General features: G+C 38.2%; 1 protein-coding gene across 5 annotated transcripts in view; it reads left to right on the forward strand.

Annotated features, from left to right (window-relative positions):
- The window catches only part of LOC129720980 (Ig-like and fibronectin type-III domain-containing protein 1), a 326,155-nt gene that overhangs the window by 64,311 nt on the left and 239,495 nt on the right, over positions 1-22,349 (forward strand). For 3 of the 5 annotated variants that reach the window (XM_055672974.1, XM_055672971.1, XM_055672973.1), the window contains exon 2: positions 10,628-10,704. The exons of the other annotated variants lie outside the window; for them this stretch is intronic. The gene's annotated coding sequence lies outside the window, so the exon portion shown is untranslated. The remainder of the gene's footprint in view (positions 1-10,627; positions 10,705-22,349) is intronic. 5 annotated transcript variants of the gene reach the window in all.

Raw genomic sequence — 22,349 nt, forward strand, 5'->3', positions numbered from 1 at the left:
ATCGATATTATATGAAATTATTAAAATCACATTCAGGAAATTTCAAATGCCTGTAAAATATACAATATGCTCATAGTTTGAAGTTCATTTCCGGTTAGAAATATCTAGCACTCGTTTCTAAAAACCAAAAGAAAATCCGTCTAACTAGCAGACGCTCTATTGATAGCTCGTAAAATAGTAAAATATTATAAGCATGAATCACGTACCAGTGTTAAACATATCATGAGATTTAAAGCTTGAGAGTAGCGAATATAAATTATTTGTCTTTGAACATTCAAAAGCATTAATATCGTGAGGATCCAAAGGAGGGCGAAATATGGTACCCGGACGAAACATGTTTCCTCTACCCTATCACATTATTATAGGTAGAGTAATCAAAAGTGTGATTACTATATACCATTTCGTTCCTTGGAATGTCCTTTACTCAGTGATGTACAGCTCTTTACTGCAGGACTACTCCCCGGGAACCAGCAGGCGTTGAAAAAAGTGACAGTCAGTGTTGAGACGGTTTGCCTATCTATCTCTTAGTGATTACATTGAAGTGTTCGGAATTTGAATCAAAGCCGTGCTCTAAATTCTCGTTAATTTCATGAACTAAACATTCATGAATCTATATAAATAGCACTTAATTGTAACAACGATAAAATTACGAACATATTAAACCTTTGAGATCGACGAGAAAATTCATATTTGGTTGATTTTTTAGTGCAAGAAGTTACAGCATAGCTCAAGTTTCGAAATTTGATGCAGTACGGTATTTCCGACTCCGAAAACCAGAATAAACGCTTTTAAGGGGGACACAATTGATAACTTGGTGAATATATTCCGGCTGCGGCGCGGATGGCTATAGCGGAATTTTACTTCCATCAGAATATGACCGAAAAACCTGATTTTGTTCCGTATGCCGCTATGCAAAATGGCATTATGTGCAAGGGAGATTAAAAAGTTATTTCTTTAAGATAGTTCCAGTTTTTAAAAACGAGTTCTTCTGAGAGATACAAATTATTTGGAAAAACTGCACTAAACATGTGTAAAAAATGTGTAAAACCGGACCTTTCTTCATTAAACAGTTCTTTTCCGATTCAACTTGATTCGATGCCAAACCAGTAAAAACAAGGCAGATAATTAAAAGCAACTTTCTGATTATTCTAAAAAACCTCGAACTAGTCTTACAGTTACAGTCTCAGCGAACACTTTGAATTTTATAAACTACTTCAAGCGCCTTCAAAAAAATTTACAGGAAAGTCGAACCAGAGCCAGAGATATTATTTTAATTATTTCCATCTCACCGCACTAGAACTTGCCTAATAAAGCAAACTCGCGTTAATGTTGTAAAAAACATGTTTTCAGATCAAATCGATAAGAGAATCAATAAAAAAAGGGAGTGACACGAAAACTGAATATTGATAATTAAACTTTCGACACCTCCCGTTTATGTACATGAATGTACGTTTATTACGGCAAAAAATAGATTAAAATCCGATAGTGATGTATATATGGCCATTTAAAAAAAAACAAATTTTACGTCAGCTGATATTAGTCATCTTATTTCACAGTTCCTTTTTTTAAATCCATTTTTGTTACCTATTTTGCAGTTTTTTCTCGCATGACACAATCCATCATTTTGTAATGTAATGATTTGATTCCATGCATCATATTTTGCGCATATATTTTCTGCATAATCGCTTGAAAGTTGGCTGCAGCATACAGCATACAAAATAATTAAGTGAAATTCAAATGGCATCCTGCGGCATACATGATTCGGTACCACCATCAGAACCGGCAGCCAGTTTTGCGCTCTCCCAGTTTTGTGTAAATAGTCCACGTGCAGGAAAATCTACCCGTAGTTTACCCGTGCGTGTCTACGCTTCTGACGAAGCTGAATGAGATGAATTATGACATCATTAAAATTACGGTAGGATGAATTTTTACGACGAAAGGACATGTTTACTGCTGAAACGGTAATGTATGAGCCCATTTTGTCGGTCCCGTCGACGACCGCTGATTTCTGCATTTTGACGATTTTACCGGATGAATGCATTGAGAGTGTGCCATCAACTGCTACCACGCATTAATGTCGAATTCGTTTTTACGGCAGGACTATCCCGTCCCGGACTACGCTTTGCAGCTGAAAAAAAAACACTTTCCGAGCAGTTGCAATGGTGTGCGTAATACCAGAGGTAACTGTCACTTTTGTATTGGTCATTATCGCCATTGTCTTTTATCGCATTTGTGCTACTGTACGAAAAATTTGCCAATTTAATGAAAAATTACCAAATAACAAAATAAAATAAATAAAATTCAACCTGATGTTTGACACGCGAAGAACGATAATCAAAGCAAACCGATTTTGACACATTTTTTTTTATTTTGACACATACGTGTGAATGTGTTGGTGTCTTCAAAACTGCACTCTGTTTCTTGCGCGGACTGTCCGGGACAGAAAAAGGGTAGTCCGGGATAGTCCGGAAAATGTAAAAAAAACAGTGATAGGACAAAGTGTAGTCCGCGGGGTAGCCACACCGCAAAAACGAAAACGACATAATTAACTAGCGAAAGGACGTTAGACGAAGATGAAGTTGAAATGTTTTTCACTTCCTGCCGTTGAGTTTCGGGCAAATGGTACAGAATAAATTCAGATTCGTTGTAAGCAGATTTTTATGGAGCACATTTTTCAGTTTTAATATCTCCTAGAGAAGATCGGTGAACTTTCGAACGCAGTGACCGCAGTGCCGATCGAAATTTCCACAATTGGCTTCATTTTCTGATGCGACACAGACATTGCTGGTACCGAATCCGGCACGCCTCGTCGTAACTCATTTGTCGTGGCCTGTCAGACGAGGCGGAATAATCGTAACGAGCTGCAATTTATCAGGATCTTCCACTTCGTGCAATCATCCTGTACAGCCGCTAAATAGCACAACCAGCGACAGTCCAGTCAATTGTCTCGGATTTTGCAGTAATTTTATCATGAATTTGGGTTTATTAATCATGTAACTCATTTATTTCTTTTCACTGCGGAGAAGGTTATTTATTTTATTTCTGCAAGTTATCAGATAGGGCAAAAAAATTCAGCACAAGAACAGGGCATCATGCAGTTGCTCTTCTGCTGCGGTGATTTGATTCGGGACGTTTTTGCCGAATGGCATTTATGACAGCAGTCTATGTTCTGATCTGATATTTCGTATAATAAATGAATTATTCCTATTAAATTTCTGCCCGAAAGAAACAACGCTCATGCGCTGTCCTCGGTTGGATATTACGATGTAGAAAAGGTCTAAAAGAATGATTGGAATTTTGCCGTTTTGCCTATAACATTATTTTTGCTTCTCAGAACAAATAAATTGCGTTATACAAGCGACAAACAAATAACGGAGTAATGATGCATATTTACGAAGAATCGGTATGCGGACGGAGTAAAGGGTCCAATGTTCATTCGTTGTTTTGCTTTCGTCTCGATTAGACGCAAATTGTTTATCTCCGTTTGAGTTCGCAAATAACAATACACGAGTTATCGTACGGGTGTTTTTTTGTCGATCAGTTCTTGTGCTGCGCGATAACAATAGCCTGTTGTATATCGGCAGAAACATCTGCACACTGGTAGGGGCAGGCTACCCCGCCAGTGATTCGATACGCAGCTGATATATCAGCAAGAATAATTCTCCCGCACCGCTGTTACCCCGCTATCAGCACGGACCACCATACGATCGAGCGAGTGGAAGTCAACTACAAGTGGCATCTACAAGGTCGCGTGTAAGATACGGCCACTGTGTCACAACACGAAGCTGGATCGCGTCATTGTCTGTTCTGCGGAGACACTCTTCCAGTTTGATCCTACTAGCAGCCGTGAGGTCGTGACTTAGACGTTCGGTGAAGTATTACCTTTAGAATTTTTACTATTATCATCAATATTATTACTATGTTATAATATTATTATTAATATTATTTTTGATATTATTATTATTGTTATTTTTATTATTATTACTATAATTATTATTATTATTATTACTATTGTTATTAGTATTAGTATTACTGTCTTTTTTTTCCACTTGATCCATTGTAGATTGAAAAATTGTTTTTAAAATTTAATATCAACTACTTGACCCCCCCCCCCCATATTCGAATATTTATCGTTTGTGTGCGGTAGAGCGTAACGCTCCCGCAAAATGGACGACATGCAGGTGCAACTTTTCCTGGATGTGGAAACAAACGGGGAAGAAATTGAAATTTCTCCCATCAGCTCACCCCTACCTTCCCCTGTGCCCTCCCCTTTGCCAAGTCCTGTACCAAGAGTACCGGAAGTACGGGTAAAAGCTTACCCAGATGCCGCTGGCGGTCCCTACGTTGTTTTTTTCCGGCCCATAGAGAAGCCATTGAATATTATTCAAATTGGCAAAGACCTGGCAAAACATTTTTCGGCCGTAACCGAGATTACGAAGGTTAGACCGAACAAACTGCGAGTTGTCGTGAGTAGCTTGGAGCAAGCAAACGAAATTGCTGGCTACGAGCTCTTCACGAGAGAGTATCGCGTGTACATCCCTGCCAAGGATGTAGAAATCGACGGTGTGGTTACCGAGGGGAATCTCACTGTCGATGACATTTTGCGTCATGGAGTTGGCTGTTTTAAAACCCCTTGATGCAAAGTGTAAAGATACTGGATTGCAAGCAATTGCATTCAGTATCCATCGAAAGAAATTTCTCCCTTGGGATTCCTTCCGAGTAACATTCGCCCGATCCGCGCTGCCGAACTACGTCCGCTTGGACAGGGTTCGTCTACCTGTACGCCTGTTCGTACCGCGGGTCATGCATTGCCAACACTGTAAGCAGTTAGGTCACACAGCCACCTACTGCTGCAACAAGGCATGCTGTAGCAAGTGCGGAGGCAATCATGCTGAGAACGCTTGCAGTGGGGATACTGAAAAGTGTCTTTATTGCGAGGGAACTCGGCATGACCTTCCGGCATGTCCCGCGTACAAACAGCGCGAGGAAAAATTTAAGCGTTCCCTTAAGGAACGATCAAAGCGCTCTTTTGCAGAAATGCTTAAGAGGGCTGAGCCACCCTCGACAGGAAACATCTTTTCCTTCTTGCCAACTGATGAGGGTACATCTGACGATCCCGTCGAAGGGTGTTCCTATGCCTTGCCAGAGGGATCTAGGAAGAGGAGAATGCTCAACTCTCCTAATCTTTCTCGCAAAGGTCGTAAGATAACCCCTAGCGGAATGACCAATAAGACAACACAAAAAGGAAGCGGCGAAGAAAAACCGAAGCAAGTACCGGTTTTAATTTCAAATCTAACCAGGAGTACCCACCGCTTCCTGGGGCACCAAAAACCCCTCGTGCATTCATTTCTCGATCAGAAGACGTAAAAGAAACAGGGTTCATAAAATTCTCTGATATTGTGGACTAGATATTTAAAACATTCAACATACCAGTTATCCTTCAAAACATTCTTCTTGCCCTTCTCCCTACAGTGAAAACCTTTTTGAAACAACTCACAGCAACTTGGCCCCTCATTTCAGCTATCGTATCTTTCGATGACTAATACGTCGAAAGAGGTTAGGAATTTTGTCACTGTGTTACAGTGGAACTGCAGAAGTATCATCCCCAAATTTGATTTATTTTCACATTTGATAAACACATGCAATTGTGATGCGTTCGCGCTCTGTGAAACTTTTCTCAATTCAAATGACCAACTTAATTTCCACGATTTTAACATTATTCGTCGAGATCGAGACCCACACGGTGGAGGGGTACTTTTAGGGATCAAAAAGTGCTATTCTTTTTTCAGAATCGACCTCCCCTCGATCTTGAATATTGAAGTTCTTACCATTCAAACGAATATGAATGGAAAAGACCTTTGCCTTGTTTCGTTATATATTCTCCCATCCGCGTGGATTGAACAGAAGCAACTCCTTGATATAGCAGAATTGCTTCCCGCACCTTTTTTGATTTTGGGAGATTTAACTCTCACTGTTCGCTATGGGGGTCGCTGTACGACGACAACCGATCTTCTTTAATTTGTAACTTGATCGACGACTTCAATATGACACTTTTGAATACTGGGGAAGCGACACGTGTACCTAATCCTCCAGCACGTGAAAGCGTGCTTGACCTATCCCTCTGCTCGACATCACTAGCGTTAGATTGCCAGTGGAAAGTAATCAACGATCCCCACGGTAGTGATCATCTTCCAATCGTTATATCAATTGCTAATGGTTCAACTCCCCCGAACCCAATCAATATTTCCTACGACCTTACACGTAATATTGATTGGAAGCGTTATGAGTCTATTATAGCGGAATCTATCGAGACTCACGAGGAACTTCCTCCGGAGGAAGAATACGCGTTCTTAGCTGGCTTGATAAACGACGCCGCGACTCAAGCTCAGACAAAACCGATACCCGGGGTAACGATTAGACAGTGCCCTCCCAACAAATGGTGGGACAAAGAGTGCTCTGAGCTGTACGCGCGAAGGTCCGCGGCGTACAAGGACTACCGGGAGTACGGCACTGTCAACCTACTTCGAAAGTATGAGGCACTGGGCAGGCAGATGAAGAGCTTAGTAAAGGCGAAAAACGCGGGTACTGGCGGCGGTTCGTAAGCGCGTTGTCGAGGGAAACAGCGATGAGCACACTTTGGGATACCGCCAGGCGCATGCGGAACCGTGACGTTTCGTATGAGAGTGAGGAGTATTCAGATCGCTGGATACTCGATTTTGCCAAAAAGGTCTGTCCGGACTCTGTACCGGAACAGAAAACCTTTCGCGACGCGTTCTTAGTAACTACGGAAGAGCCTCCATTTTCGATGTTGGAATTTTCAATGGCTCTCCTGTCGTGCAACAATAAGGCTCCAGGGTTAGATAGAATAAAATTCAACCTGTTGAAGAATCTACCCGACTCTGCAAAAAGACGCTTGTTGAATTTGTTCAATAAGTTTCTTGAGCTAAATATTGTTCCGCATGACTGGAGGGAGGTAAAAGTTATTGCTATTCGGAAACCCGGGAAACCTGCCTCTGATCACAATTCATATAGGCCGATTGCGATGCTCTCTTGCCTCCGGAAATTAATGGAGAAAATGATCCTCTTACGGTTAGACAAATGGGTCGAAACAAACGGTTTACTTTCAGATACTCAATTTGGCTTTCGCCGGGGCAAAGGGACGAACGATTGCCTAGCGTTGCTTTCTACTGAAATTCAACTAACCTTTGCTCGAAAAGAGCAAATGGCTTCTGCATTCTTGGACATTAAAGGGGCTTTTGACTCTGTCTCTGTAGAAGTTTTAACCGAGAAACTTCATTCGCAGGGACTTTCACCAAATTTGAATATTTTTTTGCTCAATTTGTTGTTAGAAAAGCATATGTATTTCTCACATGGTGATTCGACAACTTCCCGAATTAGTTACATGGATCTTCCCCAGGGCTCATGTTTAAGCCCCCTCTTACATAATTTTTACGTCAATGACATCGATGAATGTCTTGCAAATTCATGCACGCTAAGGCAACTTGCAGACGATAGCGTTGTATCCATTACTGGTAGCGAAGCTAGCGATCTGCAAGGACCATTGCAAGATACCTTAGACAATTTGTCTGAATGGGCTCCTAAGCTGGGTATCGAATTCTCTCCGGAGAAAACTGAGCTGGTCGTTTTTTCTATGAAGCATAACCCAGCTCAACTGCAGCTCCTACTAACGGGTAAAACGATCTCTCAGGTTTTAGTCGCTAAATATCTCGGGGTCTGGTTCGACTCTAAATGCACCTGGGCTTGTCATATTAGGTATCTGACACGAAAATGCCAACAGAGGATTAATTTTCTTCGTACGATTACCGGAACCTGGTGGGGAGCCCACCCAGGAGACCTTCTAAGGCTTTACCAAACAACGATATTGTCTGTAATTGAGTACGGGTGTTTCTGCTTCCGCTCTGCAGCAAACACACATTTGATCAAACTGGAACGAATACAATATCGTTGTTTGCATATTGCCTTAGGTTGCATGCAGTCGACCCATACGATGAGTCTTGAAGTGCTAGCGGGTATTCTTCCGTTGAAACATCGTTTTTGGAATCTCTCTTACCGGTTGCTAATTCGATGCACAGTTATGAACCCATTAGTAATTGAAAATTTCGAGAGGTTGGTCGACCTTCAATCTCAATCCTGATTTATGGCTTTATATTTTGACTCTATGGCTCAAGATATTAATCCTTCTTCATACGATTCCTCCAATGTCGCACTTTTAGATACTTCTAATAATGCTATATTCTTCGACACCACCATGAAACAAGACATTTCTGGTATCCCGGATCAATTGCGACCCCAAGAGATCCCTAAGATTTTTTCCAATAAGTTTCCAATGTTAGTTATGATAAAAGGTTTTACACTGACGGATCTAATCTAGATGAGTCCACTGGCTTCGGTGTTTTCCACGAAAATTTTACCGCCTCCTACAAACTCGATGCTCCTGCTTCCGTGTACGTCGCAGAACTTGCTGCTATTCAGTACTTTTTGGAATCATCGAAACCCTACCCAAAGACCACTACTTCATCTTTACAGATAGTCTCAGTGCCATTGAGGCTCTGCGATCGATGAAGCCTGTGAAGCACACCCCGTATTTCCTGGGGAAAATACGGCGGTTTTTAAGTGTTTTAACAGATAAAAATTACCGGGTTACCTTAGCTTGGGTCCCTTCTCATTGCTCGATTCCGGGTAATGAAAAGGTTGACTCTTTAGCTAAGGTGGGTGCTATTGATGGCGATATTTATGAAAGACCAATTGCTTATGATGAATTTTATAGCATTTTGCGTCAGAGAACACTCAACAGTTGGCAATCATCATGGAACTCAGATGAACTGGGACGGTGGCTACATTCCATTTTTCCTAAGGTATCGACGAAAGCATGGTTCAAGGGGTTGGATGTAGGTCTGGACTTCATTCGCGTGATGTCCAGACTTATGTCCAATCACTAAACGTTAAACACGCATCTCTTTCGTATAGGGCTTGTAGACAGTAATCACTGCGTTTGTGGCGATGGCTACCATGACATCGAGCATGTTGTTTGGTCGTGTACCGAATACTGTGGTGTTAGGTCTGAGCTTATAGAATCCCTTCGGGCCCGAGGAAAACAACCGAACGTACCCGTTAGAGACATTCTGGGAAGCGGTGATCTCCAGTACATGACACAGCTATACTGCTTTCTGAAAAACGCTGACATCAAAATTTATAAATTTTCTTTGTCTATTTGTCAGATTAAGGATACAAATATGCTATGCTGAAGACACGGAAACGAAGAGCCCGCATCTATGCTTACACAAATGTTTTGAACCCACAACAAACAAGAATACAATTGCTCTTCCAGTTGAAAAACAAAGTTTCAAAATAGTTTTAAGTCAAAATTGTATCTCCCCTCCTCTCACCTTGAATCCCCACTAGCTCGTAGTCGGCCGCGAGAATAAAAAAAAGGCCTCCCTCTTTTCCCTGCTAACGTAGAATTAATACGAATTGTACTTGGCCCAGTAAAACAGAAAATGTATCGTGCCGTGTCAAATAAACTAATTTTAAACCAAAGGGTCCAATGTTGTACTGCTAGATAACTCAAACAAATATTACACAGTGTATTACATTTATTTAGTTTGGCGAAGTGATCGTAGTCAGTGAAGGGTCAGTAAAAATAAAAAACATCAAAAATCAAGCCCGAAGATTAAAGGCTTTTTTAATCATGTAAATAAAAAACTTCAGCCATAATAAAAGTAGGGAAAGTGCTCAGGCAGACCCTGCAAACACGTACTAAATCAACACTCAAAAAAAAAGATAAAAGGTACAGTGCTCAAGTTCATAAGCAACTAGAGCCCTCGTGGCTGGCCGGGATAACCAGCGTGAAACATAACATTGCAAAACCAAACCAGCGCCGGTGGTTTAACAGTACGTTTAAGCAGTACAAGCGTAGAAAAAAAAGACACTGCAAGCGGTGGTAAAATTCGCAATCAAATTTCAACAAAAATCATTAAAACAATATTAGATTTGGTTTCCATTTAACCTTTTGTCGTGAATTCCTAACTGTACAGAAGCGTTAAAGCGAACACTGTTTGATCGAATTTAGCACCTCATATCTCAATAGCTACCTAATCCGCCGAAAGGAATGTTTTCCAAAATGCCCGGAAGTTTCTGATTCCAGCGTAATCTAATCTTCGCTCGTAGATTCACACCGTTTAATCTGGCACTCTGATTCAACCTGATTGCCCAAGTTAGCTTGCTGAACCGCGAGCCAACATCCAAATTCCCTACGTATACTGAATACCACCGCTTGCAGCTCTAGACAGCGGAAGGCATCAGCCCCCGCTTCTGCAAAAAGCTAATTGAATTAAATCTAGGAAGATGAAAATGGCAATTAAACAAAGTGCAGTAAATCTACAAATCCCTCCAGACTGTTTCACGGCTGTGTCGAATCGTCCGAGCTGTTTAAATTTCCGGAAAGACGACTACTATTCCCGGTAGTGCGAAGTTATGTAACTACGAGTGTCACAACCTAGAGCAACCCAGGCACTGCACAGTCACCCCCTCCCTCGGCATGTTTGCCAAAATCGGTAGTTTTAATCTCCACGAGGAAAATTAATGGAATTTCTTGTTCTCGTTTCAGATGCCACTGTGAGCCATCCCGGTCGAAGTTCCACATCGGAAAGGATTATTTCGACTAGGATTAATGGATGCTAAGTGGTAAATGCATATATAATTGTACGGAAGTGAACTACGGAGCAATTTTACCGATGCAAAAGGGGATTGTCAATGGACTGTTTCAAGAAAGTTGACTCGTGAGGTGGTCATAAAGTGTGGGGTAATAGTTTTAAGTTCCATTTGTAGCGTAATTTGATGTTCTAGGATGGGATTTATCTGATGTTTTTTATACTATTGTTTATTGCAGATGGCATATCCCGCTTTTTACAACCTATAATTAGTTTTGCCTCGTGGTAACGACGAGCAATGTAAAAAATTAACAATCAATCGCTTTCCGAATGAGTTTTAGGATTTTGATTCTCTGTCATTCGGATTTCCATTTTCAAACCAATTAAAGTAGTTGCTAAAATGTTTACTTATAAAATAAAAGAGTTGAATTTTTTATATGTCTGGAATGTTTCGTGTATCTATGAGTAATTATTTTTTTACAAAATAATCTTTGATATTTGTAGTGGCATCCAAATTTTGAATATTTTTTTCCTGATTTGCAACAAAATTGCACACATCGCAATTAAAATTTGAACTTTGTTGGTTCTTTTTTTTTGTGATGTCGGTTTCGGAGAAATACTTTTTTTAATTGTTAATATTTCAGTATTTGTATTGTTTTGTAGATTTGAATATGCTTCAATCATATCGAAACAGTAAAAGTGCCGACAAAATTTATACAGTGAATTATAATGCCGTATTTTAGCCAGCCTTGGAAATATACTACTGATGAAATTTCTTCAACTGATTTAAAAGTAGCTTTTGAATCATATTAATAATTAAACAAGAAAATATTACGTGTTGAATTGCATATAAAATCAAATAAGGGTGCCACAAAACTTTTTTGATGAAAAAAATTGAATTTTAAGAATATTGAAGAGAGAAACAGGTTGAGAGATAGAGAGTAACCACAATTACCATTATGTTACAAATTTTTAGAAACACAGTTTTTTGGCGCGCTCATCTCACTCACTTTCAATCAGAGTCGTAGTTACTCCGTTTTGCGTGGTGGGGACCAGAAATTTCACTGACATTTTTGTGTTAAAGAAGTAATTCAAAAGTAATACATTTAGTTCAAATATACAAAAGCTAATCTAGAATATGTGAATAAGTAAAGTATTCGCTTAATTTATACGAATTAGAAAAATTTCGCTAGGGGCAATGCAAACGCGTGGAGGGACTGAACCCCCCCTATGGTAGCTACGGGCCTGCTTTCAATGCGAGTTTGCATTGCAGTAGTGAATTAAGTGTGATAGAATATCGAAGTGAGAGAATAGGAGACAACAACTTGGGAAATGAATTATTTTTCTGCTATCATTAACGATGCCGCTTACCGTGCAACGCACGTGCTGTTTGAATTACCCGTTGCGCATTTAAAATAACTTTTGGAATTTCGTTCAACAGTTGTCACTCTGACAACAGTCTGACAAATTTTTTCTTCTCGAAAAAAGTCCCCATGCAAAACTCCAACTCAATCGTGCAGCAGCCTCTTTTCCAGAGGTAAAGTTACAAAATTCCATTCCAACATACAGATCTTTGATGCAAACTTCTGTTGCATTATCTAAAATAGTACCTTTTCCCGATATTCCTTTGCCAAATTAAAGTGCTGATACTAGACACCTTGTTTTCTACGGGACAAAAAACGGCGACCACCGCAAGCCAGCGCACTGGGTAGGCAACAAAAAAAGAATAGCGATGAAGTTTCCAAAACCAAGAAATAAGAAGCTATAAAACAGTCAGTCAAATTTGGAAAAGAAAACGTTTTCAGTAAAATTTGGTTAATAGAATCAATCTAGCAACATTCTTGAATCCGGGCGCACTTTATTTTCTCCGCACGTATGAAGAATTCTGTATTACAAGTCCCTGGCCAAGATCTAAAAGATTAGCTTAGTCTTTGCAAAAAAACTTTCGGAAGTCGTGTCTCAAAGCGCTTAAAGCTTTGAAAAGTAAACTGATAAGAAAAAGCATGAAATTTTTGATATCGAAGAAGTTGTTTTCGGGGGAGCTCCGTAGCCGCAAGCTTACAGAGTTCGCCTTAGTAAGCGGGTGGTCGTGGGTTTGAATCTTGGTTTAATCAGGCCATTTGGTTGCCAAAGGACTTTAGCATGGGTTTATTCTCAGGCTTCCCACCAAGTACCTTTCCTTCAATCTGAATTCTACAGTACCTCTGTTGACTCTACTTCTAACAAAAATAAGTCCCTGTTATAGTAAAACTGGTGTGAGTAACGTATTAAAGTTCTCTCCAGGGAATTGTAATTAGGCGATATTGTTAGGAAAGACAGAGGCTCGGTATAGTAGAGTAGTAAGCTTGAAACGGAAAGGTGAAACTTACACACAAGCACGGATATAAATGATAGGCGTCTCACTTACTTCAATAGTGATACTGCTAATAATATGAAGTGCGAAGTACAGAAAACACCTGGGCAACATCACAATAGATCTAATCTCTGGTCGCAGTGATGAGTCCACACAGGAAAAAAAGTTGTTTTCGAGTTGAAAGATAGAAAGTAACTAGATCTCACTATTTTGTGAAACAACAACATCTGAGCGTGATAAAGTGAATAGTTAAAAAATGTTACCGAACAAAAAAAGGATTCATCTAGGATTTTTTTTAAGCTATATAGGGGTGTAAAACGATGATCTAAAAACAGAAAATGGGACGAAATTTGTCTCTTCCCATCAAAACTTTTCAAAACTATTGCATGCTCTGGAAAGGATCAAACAACAAAGAACTCAGGTTCTTATAGATTTGACGCCAAGCGATGTTTTTTAGCAGAATCAGTGACAAAAGAGGAAGGGTTTTCTTCATCGCATCGCATGAAATAGATCTGAATTTCGTAATTAATTTTTCGTAAAAATGTTATGTCTCAAGATTGGCTCATATTACCACGAGGTGGTAAGTGATTCTTACGTAAAATATTCCGAGAAATACGATGAAACCATCAAATTTAAAATAAAATTAGCTGCATTGGCCGAAAAAAGCAAATTTAATTTTAAAATACAAAAATAATCTATCTTGCAACACTTCCGGTCAAAAGTAATATTTTTTCTGGATTCCTTGGTTCATTTTCTTCAAAATTCACCTATCACTATTTTTCGGGTGTCTTACGTCTATGAACTGTAAAAAAATTAATTACGAAATTTACAACTTTTTTCGTAAAAATGTTATATCTCGAGATTGGTTCATATTAGGAAATTATCAAATTCAAAATCAAAATGGCTGCATTTGCCGAAAAATGTAAATTTAGTTTGCAAATACAAAAATAATTTATCTGGCAACACTTCCGGTCAAAACTTATATTTTTTTCTGGATTCCTTGGTTTATTTTCTTTAGAAATCATCTATCAGTATTTTTCAGACATCTTACGTCTATGAATTGTAAGAAAAAAGATATTTTTGACAAAAATTGCGCGACTTTGTAATAAAGAGGGGGATCCTAGAGAGCGGGAGGTATTCAAATCGACACCAAAATTTGGATTTTTCCAAAGAGACAGTAGATAAATAATTCCCCCAACTTTGAAGAAAAAACTGTGATGGTCGTGTCCAAGTGGCATGTACACTTCGTATGGGATGACCCATAATCATTCCGCTAGGGTGAATTCACATTTTCCCAAGGTTCAACTGTTAAGATCTCCGCGAGAAATAATTCAACTGCTTTTGTTGTTTTTTAGTTTGTAAGTTTTTGTTTGAATTTTACATTTTTCAATCTTACGTAAGATTTTCTCGAATCCCTTTCTCTCCCTCGTAAGTATTCGTAAGAAATTGGGATTGGTAATACCATTCACAGCGAATATTCATCGGAATTGATCTGTGCGACAAGGCTTCTTAAACGATGTATTTTCATCCGATCGCTCAATATCTCTTCGGATTACTTGAGTAAATCGTAGCCAATACGAGTCAAACACGGAGGTAATCATATTACGGTTTTATTACCTGTTCATCGCCCACAAGCCACTAGTAACAGTTCAGTTCACCATAGGCGTTGTTTCCATTGCTGAGTGATTACACTGTTGCTACGTGTTGATGTGCTTCGGCAATAATGAATGAATACGAATGCAACGAAGTGATATTCAGCAGCCCTGTTTATTGTGGCTATTGATATTAAGTCAGGTATTGCACTAAAAACAGCCGCAATACGAATAGAACGCGAAAAAGTGATTCAACTGCATGACAATGCTCGGCCTCATACTACCAGAGTAGTTAAAACTCACATAGAAACGCTCAAAAGGAAAGTTCTACCCCGCCCGCTATATTTTCCAGATATTACGCTGTCCTGTTATTACTTGATTCGTTAGCTGGCACATGACCTGGCTGATCAGCAGTTTTGCTCATATGAAAACATCGAAAAAATGGCTTGATTCGTGGAAAACCTCAAAAGGCGAAGCTCTACCAGAAAGATGGGACAAAGTTGTAGTTGTTATTGTTCAACCGTTTTTCGATTATTATCGCTTCATAAGTTTGCGATCAGAAAGTCAGCACAAAAATGTAACAGAAGCTGTTAGTTTTTTATGAGTAACAACCATTCAGGTTCTGTTTCCAATTTGATACCATTAGGTGTTTAAATAACAGAAATTGTAACAAAAATGATTTCACTAGTATCAAACCCATATAACATGGTTACTACCCAAGTAACACACGTTGTTATAGAGCAGTTGAGATAACTCCTCTAATACAACCTGCAGTTATAGATTGCAGTTGACATTACCTTTTCCATGACATCTCTATCACCAGAAAAGCGCAAAATTTTTTTCTATTTGTCATTCAGTGGAAAATAGATTATGCATTACAGAAAGTTCACTGATTTTTTTCATTGCGAAGAGTCAATTTACCCCACCACCGCATGGCTTAGTTCGTAAACAACTATTTGGCATCTCTTTCTTACGTGCGTAGTAAATCGCAATGTTCTTTTTTTCCTTGGGTAGATCTGCACTGACCCAGTGGAATAAAGAAATTCGCGCATTCATGGGTCAGAATTCGCCATAACAAAGCGCATGCGCAAATGCGTTGCTATGACAACAATTACCCAGCACAAGCGCAAATGTATTGTTACGCGCAGTGCAACTAGTCCGATGATCGGTTTTGTCAGTGGCACTTTTAATCAATTATAAATTGATGATGAAAAGCAATGTTCAACCTTTCAAAATTAATTGTTTCTGTCGCTTGAATATTGAAATTGTTTTCGCATAGTTTCAACGTTATCTAGACATAGAATAATTCAAAACTAGAAAACGTTGTTAGATATACAAAAATTAGAGTGATATTGGTTGCACTGTAAGCGTTTTGTTTACCTTTTCATGGCGGATTTTGACACATTTCGAACAGGTTTATTAAAATCGTTTCAATAATTTCTTTAACAATTTGATAAAGTAGTTTTACGTGGGTTTTCGAATACCAATAATAGGAAAAGTACTTTACAGGTACGTAGTATTGTTTTTAGGCGTATACCTAATATTGAACGCGCGCGGCTGCCCCGGCTGGGCATTTTATACACAGTTTTTCTAGTACATAGTGAAAACATCTGGAGAACAACTTTAAGACAAGTGTCATTTGTGTCATAGTTGTTGTTTATTCAACTCATGTTATTGAAAAACATCTCCAAAACCAGGAAAAAATGAGTTTGTGTTCGAAATGTGGTTGAATAACTGATGAAAAACATCTTCTCACAAATGTTGTATTTTAAGTTGCTTTCTGTACTGTTTTGATAACATCATAAACACAAGTTACAGATAAGCAGCAGCAGTTTATATTCGATAATATATTAAATACACTTATGCTATGAAATAACATCTCGAGAACAAGAATATAATAACACATGTTTTGAATTGCGCTTATAGTATTCTTATATGACTACTGTCATTGTGGATTATTTTCTAAAATGTTTTGTGTGTTACTTGGGTAACGTATTAGCTTTCTAACAAAATAAAATAGCATATAGAACAGCATGATAACAACCATAGATTGAAAAAAAAGGTTTTAATAGAGACGTCAAATTTGGTAGACTTGTTTTAGAACATCTTCTTTACAAGATTTGTTCTTATAACATATCAAGATTCAATGTTGTTATCAACAACTCATGGGAAAATACAAAATTCTATCAAAAGATGTGTTTTTTATATCTCCTGTTGATAGAATTTATTATTTTTTCAATTATCTTCTCGTTGGGCTTCTATATAAAACTGGCCTCATTTTATCAATTTTAACGCGAAAAACTAGGAAGGAATAGGAATAGGGCAAACTTTTCGACTCAACTGAAAATCCCGTGAAGTATTGAGTTCTTGACAATATTCAATATGTCAATGACAATATTTATATAAAAAACTAAAATAATTTTTGATTAACCTTTTTCAAAGTAACTGGGAGAATGCAGTTTGAACTTAACCTTGGCATATCTGAGCATACTTATTTCGCAGGCAACGAACCAAAGTTGCCAGCTAATTAAAAAAAAATCTGTCAAAGTGTTAATCTGGCAGTCCTTTGTATAACAAAGAGCTATTCTCTGTATTGTGCTAGCTGGCTTAAGCTTTGTTTTAGTCAGTGGAAGTAAATTATGAGTGAAAAATGACGTGATAATATTCTGGCGAAACACACAAACGAAATGGGGCAAAAATCGGGCGAAGAACGAGATTCTGATAAGACTCTTGATTTTAAAAATCTCCCTTATAGTAATTCTATCCAAAGAGTAAAGGTTGGTCGAATCACTCCAGGAAATTATATTTTGGCGATATTGGTTGAATGGAAAGAGGCTCGGTATAACAGAGCAGCTTGAAAAGGAAGAGTAAAAATATCTTACACAAGCACAGATAGAAATAATAAGCATGTCACTGATGCTGCCAATAATATCAAATGCAAAATATAAAAACCCCTGGGCAACATCACAGTAGGTCAAATGTCCGTGGTCATAAGGATTACATTTGTTACCTTACCTACTCTCTTTTGGAGCGTTCTACTCGGGAGTACGGGATGAAATTTCTTGGGTTCAGATTCGCGGGAACTTTGTATTCAAATCCTGGGATCCAGGAAAACATCGAGTTAAAAAGTTTTAAACCCTTGACCTTTAACTCTATCGGATTTCAGGAAGTGGAGTTTCAAAGCAGTCAGAGTTTCACGTTTTTCACCGATGAAAAATGTACAGGAAATAGTTAGTGAAGATGTCGATATCGAAACCTTGTTTTTTGATGCTAAATATGTATGATGCCAAATGTCTCGTAAAAAACAGGGCTGAAACTTTAAAATTCCGAGAATACTAATGTTTTCGATGCCAGAATCATAAACCACAAAGCTTCTACTCATTGGAAAATTTATTCAATTCACTTCGAAAAATGCAATTTAGTCAAATTATACGTCTAAAACTACAATATGAACTAGCGTTGTTAGTCGTTATCAAAAAATAGTTTGCAATTTCCAAACGCGAACCCAACTGACAAAAAAAGTCCAATGCAACCCAGGTTTGCCACTTTCAATCAGCACGATAGCATGTGTTGAAAAATCGACTCAGGGGCAAAAAAAAAAATAACTGCAACTGTGTGGTTAGCAAAAGCGATACTGTGACCACCGCGCAAAACACGAACTATAAGCTGTGCAGCATGGCAACGCAATTGAATGCGTTTTATTTTTTGTCCAATTTGTTTAGTTTTTCAGCGGCCAAATGCGAATGACGAACTCGGTTTTTTGGATGCACCAGTGCATGCGCGTGTGTGATTCGTTGAATGATTTATTCCTCCCGGACTAACGGAAGGTCACGATTAGAAATGTTGCTCCGAATCGCAGTGCAACCCATTTTCGATGTACCGATTGAAAACTTAAATACTGTAGAGCTATCTGTACATTTTTATTTGTGTTCCTGTCTATTTCTGTCTGCGAATTGTAAATTGTTAATTTGTCTGGATTCTACTGTACTGAAACGGTTCTATTTACTCATGTTGCTCTGGGAAAACAATCGTCAAAGCCAGGATAATAAATCTATAAACGAAGCACTTCAATTTTCACAGTTTAGCGGAAGCACCTTGGAGTGAGCTCCCTCTAATAACTTGTGCAAATCATCCGCCTGCCCGCCGCGTCACTCGAGCCTTAAGCCTGGCAAGTCAACGACCATCTATCACACACACGGAAACGAAGCAGCCACCGGAGCGGCATTATGATCAGAAGCATTGTTGTTAACCACTCGTTTGCATTCGAGACAAGCGTTTAGGCATTTTTTTCGCGCCCCCCGCGGTGCGCACTCACACGCACATTTGCTCCCATAAGCGGCACGGCAGGAACAAAAACCAAACATTGAAGAGACCTGCTTGAAAAAAAAATCACATGCGTTTGCGACTCTCTCGCACAATGAAACGCAAGCACCGGCAAAAAGCTCCCTCATGAACATTTAAATTTAATTCAATAACATACGGTGATCGTTGTGTGTGCATGGTTAGTGTTCACGATAATAGGTTTCACCCTCTCACCACCCACTCCACCTTCACCGACCGTCACGCAGCTGGGCTACAGGGGGATGAATATTACACGATTTGCCCCCCCCACAAGGGTCCGTTTGGGCTCTACCGGGCTGCGCGATTACGCCCGCTGATGGTGTTAATATTATTGTCAACATCGAAGCTACATATACCTGCCTGCCTCCAGTAATTTAAATTTATGATTCGGTTGCTCATTAAGTTTTGTGTTATTTTATGAAACATGGTAATTATATAATGATGCGTCAGCAGTTTCGGGGCAAGGTTGATTCTGTCTGCCCGCTCCGGCGAGAGTTGAAAGGTTGAAAAACAGTTTGTGCTTTTATTCAAATGAGTGCAACCGGCACTGCACGCAAAACTACTACAGCACGTTGCACATCACGCTATGCTAGTTCTATTTATAACCAACGAAAAGTCTGCTTCGATTTTATTCGTAATCAAGGAAAGGAAATGAACCCACCTACAATAATACTTATTCCCATTGTACAGCGTCTGATAATTTGGATGGCTATAAAACTTGTATGATTATACCGACATTAAGCGCTAGTGTACCTTTGTTTATTGCATATATTAATTTATATTATGTTTATTGCATATATTAACTGCTTGGAAAGGGATGAATGGAGAAACTATGGTTTGCTTCTATGAAGTAAGTCAATAACCAAGATCTTCTCACCAAAGCTTCAACGCTACTAGTCCGCTCTACTAAAAAATATAACGCTATTTGCTAGTCGGTTTTGTAACCGTGGTTTGTACAATTGCGTACAATGCGTACAATTATTTATATGTACTTAGTCAAAGTTGATACTTACAAAAGCTATGAGACAAAACTCTATTGACACAAAAACTACATTAATGTTTTCTTGATCAATAACTTTTCAAAAAACCTTTAAAATCATGTAAAAGCGCCTTCAGTTTTGTCCTATGAAATGTTTTGAAATGTTACAAACTAAACCTCATAAACCATGGTAATACCAAGAGTAATGATAAGTAATTACTTCTATTGTATAGGTCTCATTTTGCACGATGACAAATTATTCTGATTTTCTATGCTGTTTTATAATTTGTTAAAAACATATGGAAATTACTTTGATCGTAGCGACAATGAACTCCAGCAGAAACATTTAAATCTACAAGAGAAAACACTGAGAGCATAAAAGTAAGAAAGTGAGAATCTCTCAGTAGTCATGTATGGATAACAAAAATCTTTGCACGGAAGGTTTGCAAACGATCATGAAATATTACAAATTGTTCGACTCACCTGATATTTTTGAGTATTAAACTGCTACATAAACTACATCAATTTTCTACAAAAAAAAAATAACTTTAAAGCCAGACCGGTTGGATTGAAAAAAATTCTTCGGAAAAGTTGCAGACAGTAATTTCATCCTTCCAAAAAGAGACGAAAAGCATTATAAAAAATATACAAAAATGAATTAAACATCTCAAAATCTCACTCCTAAGTATCTGAGTATTTTTCTACAAACACTATATACTGTTAGCTAAACATGAATAGTTAAGTGAGCTTGGAGAAATAGAAAAAAAATTGTTGAAAATAACAAAAATTTGTTTCAATTTTCTTGTATGCATTACAGCAACTGTTCGCTAACTGGGCGACGAGCACTCCCCAGTTATTGAAATCAGCTCGCTAACTGGGATATCATCTCAACGCCGAGGGGGAGTTTGATGGATAACGCTGCTTCGCGACAACTTCATAAAAGGCTTTCGTTCTCAAGTTGATCACGAAATAGAGAAGCCACAACTACAAACTCATCTCTCAAATAAAGCTTTTAAACTTTAGTTTTATATAGCGAGTTCAATTATCAGCTATATTATTGTTTTTGTATTTTAAATATGCTCGATTGGAAAACTTTTATTTTTCAGTTTTCATTCCCAATTCACATGCCCCCCGTTCGTTTAGATATTTGACATTTGTTGTCTTTTTAACTGGGAATCCTCCCAGTTAGCGAGCGCCCAGTTAAAAAGAAGCACAGTTAAAGCGTGCCCAGTTAGCGAATAGTTACTGTAAATATTTTTGGATAAATAATATTATTATCTAGAACTTTTCAGACGACACTATAGCCATCAATCCATATTTTTAAAAAAATACGTTTTGTTTGACTGCCCTTATGTCTACGGCGAAGATGTAGATAATAATTTTGTCCTTCAAAAAAAAAAATACACTAACAAAATATTCGAGATCAAAAAAACTATTCTAGTATACTCTAGCGTTTTTAGATTTCATTTTTAATAAGTGAGTTTTTCTACTTGTTTTTCTATAATGATATTTCTGTATTTTTGCCGTAGAACTACGTTTTATGGCATCATAGGGGTGCAAATTGAAAAAAAAAACGAGAAGAAAGTCCACTTTAAAATGCTTGAAACTCAGAGTCAGTTCCCAAGGGATTTTATTCTTACTGCAATCGATCGAGAATTACCCAAAAAAACAAAAAAATATGATTATGTGACGCAACCTATTGTACTATTGAGTACTATGTAGAACCTTGTTGAACGCATATTTCGATCAATCAGAGTTGAAAACAAGGCTAAATATCAGGCGAAAAGTGTCAGTCTCGACAACCAATCACTACCAATATGTGGAAAAGAAAAAAAAATACCTACATGTCTTCAAACGATTTGATTTTATGAACGATTTGCCGTTGTTGTTTGGAGGCCTGAAAAAACCTTGAACTTTCATGTCCAAATTTTTGATGTTTCATATTATTCCGAGGTTGCTTATACTTTTAACAACCTTTTCATGAGAATTGGTTGATATATCGATTTTTGGCAGCACTCTGAATGTTGCTGTGTTAGGAAATGTAATTTTCTGTCAATTTGAAAATTTACTAAAAATACAGCTAGGTTTTCAATAAACTTTAAAAAATATTACCGGAAGGCCAAAAAACATGTACTTCAGAACTGAAGAAGCTGAATAATGGATAATCCCAAATCCGTGAAACGGGAAAAATTATAACTAACATACTTCAACATACTATTTCTTATTTTGCCTTGAAAGGCCTATTAATTACCTTTAATTTGCCATTAAAAGACTTTAAATCGGTCGAATAGCTCCAAAGTTACAAGTTTTTGAAAAAAAAGTCCAATTTTAGGTGAATAACATTTTTTGACATCAGAAATGAGTTTCATACTCCAAATTTGGCAGTGTATGTCATTCTGAAACATTTAAGAAAG

The sequence above is a fragment of the Wyeomyia smithii genome, chromosome 2 (genome assembly GCF_029784165.1).
Source record: "Wyeomyia smithii strain HCP4-BCI-WySm-NY-G18 chromosome 2, ASM2978416v1, whole genome shotgun sequence".
Classification (NCBI taxonomy): Eukaryota; Metazoa; Arthropoda; class Insecta; order Diptera; family Culicidae; genus Wyeomyia; species Wyeomyia smithii.